The sequence below is a fragment of the Triticum urartu genome, chromosome 2A (assembly GCF_056163025.1).
Source record: "Triticum urartu cultivar PI428250 chromosome 2A, HENAU_Tu73, whole genome shotgun sequence".
Taxonomy (NCBI): Eukaryota; Viridiplantae; Streptophyta; class Magnoliopsida; order Poales; family Poaceae; genus Triticum; species Triticum urartu.
In genome coordinates, this window is record NC_141874.1 from 653,000,204 (window position 1) to 653,007,457 (window position 7,254).

Below are 7,254 nucleotides of genomic sequence, written 5' to 3' on the forward strand. Positions count from 1 at the left end.
ATATTGCAGTGCATGTTCCTCCATCATGTCTGGTTCATTCTCATGGTTCCAGCTGTTGGTGAAACCACTTATGTTTGCAAGAGGAATTGTAGACTTCACAAACAAATTTGTCTTTCAGTCTGTACTGAATGTTGGCCAATAGAAGCATCCATGTTAGTAGGAAGAACAGATGTTTTTTCTAGATCTTTGCTTTTGGAGCTACATATTTGTATATGATCTGTGAGTCATTGAGATGCATTAACATGTTGATCTTATGTATGGGAATCGTACTAGTTAGTTTTATTTGCGACGCAAGATCCAAAGTGGCTGATCTTTGCTTTTGGAGTTACATATTTGCATATGATCTGTGAATCATTGAGATGCATTAACAGTTACTTATTTCTATTCGCTCAGTGTTTACAAGTTGCTGATCGATCACTAGCAAGCCTACAAATGCGCTCCTGGCAGTTTTATTTGCGACGCAAGATGCGAAGTGGCAGTTTTTTGAATAAAAATGCCTACCTCTGAAGAAACTGACAAGCTACACTATCGATCCTACACGGATAAAAATGCCTACCTCTGAAGAAACTGACAAGCTACACTATCGATCCTACACGGATAAATAGCGGATCACGCACGTACTACCTCCTTTCCGGTTTGCAGGGCTCAATTCAAGAAATGACCTACTCGATCCTACACGAATAAATAGCGGATCACACACGTACTAGTACCTCCTTTCCGGTTTGCAGGGCTTAATTCAAACCTCTCACCAACCAAGGTACTCCCTCCGTACGGGATTTATTAGTCCCATGAGCAAAGCAGCAAGACCAAGGCATGGAAATAATTAACGGCATGCAGAAGTTTAAGCCTAATAAATTCCAGCGATTTAAGTGGCTACATGCGTGCCCTCAGCATGCAGAAGTTTAAGCCTAATTAATTCCAGCGATTTAAGTGGCTGCATGCTGCTTCACGTACTGCCTGCGAGCGATTCTGAGTGCCTGCATGCAGCCAGCCGTAATTAAGGCAGCTAACTAATGCGAAAAAGATACGCTTTAAATCCGTGGAATCATTATTGACAAGGAGGGAGATGATTCGAGTGCACTCGTTTGACCGCCATGCCGGCCTGCGACCCAGACCGGACGAGACGACACAGTCATAATTTCAGTTTCTCTAGTTTTCCACGGCAAGGTGGCGCGCTAAGCCATTATGCATTGAATTCCAATGACCGTCGCGCTACCTTCCGCCTATAAGTATTGTTTCCCGGCCTTCTGAGGTGCCACCGTGACCCAACTCGCCATATCCTCATAAGCCCCCACCGCCCTGACGTCACTCGCCACGTCCGCCATGCCCCCGCCCGTCCGCGGTAGGCGACGCCGGAGGCGGTAACCTCCGGAACTAGCGTTCGAGTTTTCACCGGAAGGCAGACGGAGGGAGGAGGCATTCTATCTGTCTTTAGATGGCTATGCGGAGATCGAGGAGTTGTTGGAGCGCGACCACATGGCGGAGGAGCAGGAGTTGTTGGAGCGCGACCTTCTGGCGGAGGAGCAGCGTATCACTGATTTGCGCCGCCAGCGGGACATGGAGCAGCAGCGGACCGACGCTCTGAGTCGCGAGCAGAGCGCCCGCAACTGGGCCGACTACATGGAGGCTGGCGCCCGACAAATAGCCCTGGAGGCTGTCGGGCACGCACGCGTTCACGACGCTGATTTTTACTACCAGCTCGTCAAGTGGGTTTCCCGCTTGGAAGCCGAAGCATCGGTGGACCACGCCGGCATGGAAAGGGCCAACGCGCGTGAGCAACGCGCCCTATCGCACCTCTGGCAAGTTCGAGGCAAGGTGGAGGACGCCGGTGTCGGCGTTTAGCATGGACAGCAGATGGTGGATGGCAGTACACAAGCAAGTGCCTCCTTATTTCAAGCCAATAAAAAAATGGCTCCTCCTAGTGGATTTCTGACATCTCGGTCCCATGCCATTGTCAACGTAGTCAATAAACAAGAGAATTGCACAACGAGCGGCTGACACCAGGGACCCATCAGTTTTGGGTTAATTTGATAAATGCCACTCCAAATCTGGTGTATCCGAGAAATGCCACTGCAATTTCCAAACTTTGAAAAATGCCATTTCATGCCATTTCTATTGGCATTTTTCGAAGTCTGGAGTGGCATTTTTCAAAGTTTGCAAACTGCAGTGGCGTTTTTCAAAGTTTGCAAAAATTGCAGTGGCATTTTTCAAAGTTTGGAAATTGCAGTGGCATTTTTATGAATCGCCATAATTGGAGTGGCATTTATCTAAATTGTTTTTGAGACAGAAGCAAGGTGTCAACTGGGCTGTGCGGGACACTCTGGCCTGTTTAGACAGCCTTTTCTTTTATGTTTACCACAGACCAGCCCAGTAGTTTTTCTTTCTTTCTGAAAATGGCTAGCCCAGTTTTTTGTGATTTATCAGGCCTGTTGGGCTGCAAATCTTTCAAGACAAGGAGAGTGGCCTATCAGTAATGAGAAATGGGCTGTACATTTTTAAAACACATCAAACCGGCAATTATTTTCAAATATCTTTTTTTCATTTCGAGATTTTAAATTGCATTGATTTTTATGCGTGGAAAATTTATTGGATTTTATATTGATATACATTTATTTTTAGAATCAGACTGAATGTGACTCGAAATTTCAGGATTAAAAACAGTTCAGACCGCACCGACATATGCAAAATTTCGTATAATTTTTTAACCGTGGCCACAATATGGGCTGTAATGCTAACATAAAGAATGTGGGCTCCAAAAAAACACGTAAGAATTAGCAAATGGGCTGTAAATTATTTGAAATAATGGCAGATGGGCTGTATGCTGTTTTCCATAGATTTGAGGCTTTCCACAAATGGCATGTATACTGTTGGATGTCCATCCAACGGCCGTCGTGCTTTTTCTATCTCTGCTGTTCCTGCTCCAGCCGCTCAAACAAGCGCCGGCGGGACTGCCAGCTCCCTCCTCCCCGCGGCCGGCTGTGCTGCCGCGCAGGCCTCAGCACCCCACCATACTCCCATCGTTGGCCTAGCCATCCCTCTACTCACCCACACCTGCTGTTATTCTCCGGCGACGGCAGACGAACCAGTAAACCCTCGTACAGTCGTACTCCCCTCCGCGTGGGAAACAAAAACAACGGCTGAGTCTTCCCTGCCTCCGTGTCGTTCCCTTCCTAGGCCTCACCGTCGTCCACCGCCCTAGTGCTCTCGGCGTGGCGTGGTCAGCGTGGTCAACGACCGACATGCATCTGACATGGATTGTACGTGGAGAGGCTGACAGCTGGGTCCAAGGCCGCACGCAAGGAAATGCCTCCTTATTACGCGCAAAATAATGATTTCCTCCACCTGACATCTGGGACCCACCGAAACGGCCTCTGTATTTCACGAAAAAAACATTACCGCCGCTGACAGCTCGGACCCACCAGCTATATCTTCGCACGCAAGGAAGTGCCTCCTTATTACGCACAAAAAAATGAATACCCCCTGCTAGCTAGGACCCACCTTGGTGGGAGGCTAACTTGTGGGCCTACTAAGTTGACGGGGACGGAGGGCTATGTCAACTTAGTCAATATGCACGATTCTAGCTCCAGTGACCGTACGATGTCCATCCAACGACCGTGGTGCTTCTTCAACCTCTGGTCTTCTTGCTCCAGCCGCCCAAACCAGCGCCGGTCGTGCCTCGTGCTCCTGCCTCTCGTGGCCGGCTGTGATGAGGCAGAGGCCTCACCGCCCCTACTACTCCTACCGCTGGCCAGGCCATCCCTCTACTCACTCACACCCCCTGTTATTCTGCGGCGACGGCAGCCTCACACCGCAGCGAACCAGTGAACCCTCGTACTCGTCTACGCGTGGGCATCCACTGCCGCGTCTTCCCCGGCTCCGCGTCGTCCTCGCCGTCGTCCACCACCCTGGTGCGCTCGGCGTGGCGTGGTCAACGTGGTCAACGACCGACTTCCATCGGAAGAGTACTGTACATGGAGAGGCTGAAAGCTGGGTGCAGGCGGCCGCAAGGAAGTGCCTCCTTATTACGCGCAAAATAATTATTCCTCCACCTTACAGCAGGGACCCACCAGACGGGCCACCTTATTTCGCGAAAAAAGGTTTCCCCCCTGACTGCTCGGACCCACCGGACGGGCCAGCGTATTTCGCGAAAAAAACGTTCCCCCTGCTTTCAGCTCGGACCCACCGGAAGTGCCTCCTTATTACGCACAAAAAAATGAATACTTACCCTGCTAGCCGGGACCCACCATGGTGGCAGGCTGACTTGTGGGCCTACTAAGTTGACTGGGACGGGGGCCTTTGTCAACTTTAGTCAATATGAACGATTCTAGCTCCACTGACTGTACGATGTCCATCCAACGGCCGTAGTGCTTTTCAACCTCTGGTCTTCTTGCTCCAGCCGCCCAAAGCAGCGCCGGTCGTGCCGCATGCTCCTGCCTCCCGTGGCCGGCTGTGCTGCCGTGGAGGCCTCACCGCCCCTACTATTCCCACCGCTGGCCAGGCCCTGCGGCGACGGCAGCATCACACCGCAGCCGAACCAGTGAACCCTCGTACTCCTCTCCGCGCGCGCGGGGGCTTCCACTGCCGCGTCTTCCCCGGCTCCCCGTCGTCCCCTTCCTAGGCATCACCGTCGTCCACCGCCCTGGTGCTCTCGGCGCGGCGTGGTCAATGTGGTCAAGGAACAACTTCCATCAGACGTGGACTGTATGTGGAGAGGCTGACAGCTGGGTCCACGGCCGCAGCAAGGAAGTGCCTCCTTATTACGTGCAAAATAATTATTCCTCCACCTGACAGCGGAGACCCATCGGACGGGCCACCGTATTTCATGAAAAAAATGTTTGCCCCTGACTGCTGGGACCCACTAGCTACATCTTCGCACGCAAGGAAGTGCCTTACAGTCGGGACCCACCTGGTCGAAGCGTACGTAGCGTTGTCATTCTGGTCGCGAACGTGTACGTACATATATACTGGTCGATGTAGAGGCGCGCACGTGTCGTAGTAGAGGCGCGTACGTGTCGTAGTAGAGGCGTGCACGTAGCATGTACACGTACATACAGCGGCCAGGGTGCAAGAAAGAAAATACGGCCACGTATGTGTACATACGGGCGGGGTCTCGAACGCCTACTCGCGCATACGTACGACGAGGGCTCGTTGACATGGCTGGGTCGGAACAGAGAAACAACGTCGTCGTCGTGTTCATGGGGAGGCAACGGAATGCGTCGTGTTCATCGGGAGGCAACGCGGCTGGGTCGGAACGGAATGCGTGGTCGTGTTCATCGGGAGGGCTTGGACGGAACAGGCGATGGAAACGAGGCCTGGCGTACCGCACAACGGAGGAAACAGACCTCCTACGGTCGAAACGGGGGTCCTGTTGATCGGGAGGGGTGTGGCGTACCGCAGAACGGAGGAAACGGACCTCCTACGGTCGAAACGGGGGTCCTGTTGATCGGGAGGGGTGTGGCATACCGCAAAACGGAGGAAACGGACCTCCTACGGTCGAAACGGGGGTCCTGTTGATCGGGAGGGGTGTGGCGTACCGCAAAACAGAGGTAACAAACTTGTGTTGGAGCGCTACAGTCGAAACGGGGGTCCTGTTCATCGGGAGGGGTGTGGCGTACCGCAAAACGGGACTCCACGGAATACTGTTCATCTCCATCGTCGACCCCCTCCAGCCTCCACGGGCTACTGTTCATCCACCGTCGACCTCCTCCAGCCTCCACGGGCTCCTGTTCATCCAGCCTCCACCGCGCGCTACTCCACCGGCTACTGTTCAACCACCCCTCCACCGTCTACTTTTCATCCAGCCCTCCACACCACGGGGTCCTGTTCAAGCACCCTCCACCGTCTACTGTTCATACTGCCCTCCACACCATGGGGTCCTGTTCATCCACCCCTCCACGGGCACCCCTCCACCGTGTACTGTTCATCCAGCCCTCCACCACACCACGGGGTCCTGTTCATCCAGAGGCAACGCCACCGCTCACTGTTCATCCACCCCCCCCCCCCCCCCCCCGCAACGCTCACTGTTCATCCCATCGACCGGCTTCAGTTAGCAGCAGTAGCCAAGGAATCGCTCGATCGGGTTCAGTTAACAGCCATCGATCGATCGCTCGGGTTCAATAACGCGTAGCCTGCAATGCAATCGCTCGGGTTCACTTAGAGCCCAACGCCTCGCTCGGGTTCAGTTAGAGCCAACGCCTCGCACACACGCGCGTACGTGTACGAGAGAAACGCGCATCGCTCGGCCCCCGACCTCCCACCGTAACCGGGAACTCCCCGAAATTTTCCTCCCCCTCGCTTCTACCACGGTTTTTTCCGTCATGGACGGCCCAAAGAATGTCATGCATCTGCGTCTCCGGCCCGCCCAGGATGAAAAGCTCATTTTCTGTCATGATTTATTGTCATAGAAGTAGGAGCTCACCACATTTATGATGATACCGGGTTTTGTCATAATTATCGTCATAGAAGTGTCATATGTATGACAGAAAAAAAATTCGTTCGGCCCAAAATGTCACGGATGTGTCTTTTTTTTTGTAGTGACAAAACTTGACGGAACTTCATGAGATAGGTTAGTATGATAAAGAGTAAACCATTCACTTTGGTACTGTCAAAGACATGGTTAATAATTGTCCTCACAAAATTCCTACTGTACCATACCATTTCTACAATTTGTATTGAGAAATATAAGCCATAGAAACTAGAAAACAAGCAAACTATGCAATGAAAACAGAATCTGTGAGAAAAAGAACAATCTGTAATGATCTGAACAGAAACCATACTTATGCTACTCCAAAAATTATGAAAGAAATAGGTGTACGTGAGGAATTCATCTATTAATCTTCTGCAAAAAGAATCAACTCAAAATCTCTCTTCTGTAAAAAATGGCAGCTAATCTTGTGAGCGCAAAGTTTCTGTTTTTTACAGAAAGATCACATTAACTTTCACCCAAGTCTTCCCAAAGGTCTTACTTGGCACTTTATTGAAACAAAAGCTATAAAACATGACTACTACAGTAGCTTAATCATGTAAACACACAAAAACAGTAAGGGTAAATATTGGGTTGTCTCCCAACAAGCGCTTTTCTTTAATGCCTTTTAGCTACTAGGCATGATGATTTCAATGATGCTCACATAAAAGAAAAGAATTGAAACATAAGGAGAGCATCATGAAGAATATAACTAGCACAATTGAATCTAACCCACTTCCTATGCCTAGGTATTTTGTGAGCACATAATTTATAGGAACAAGAATCAACTA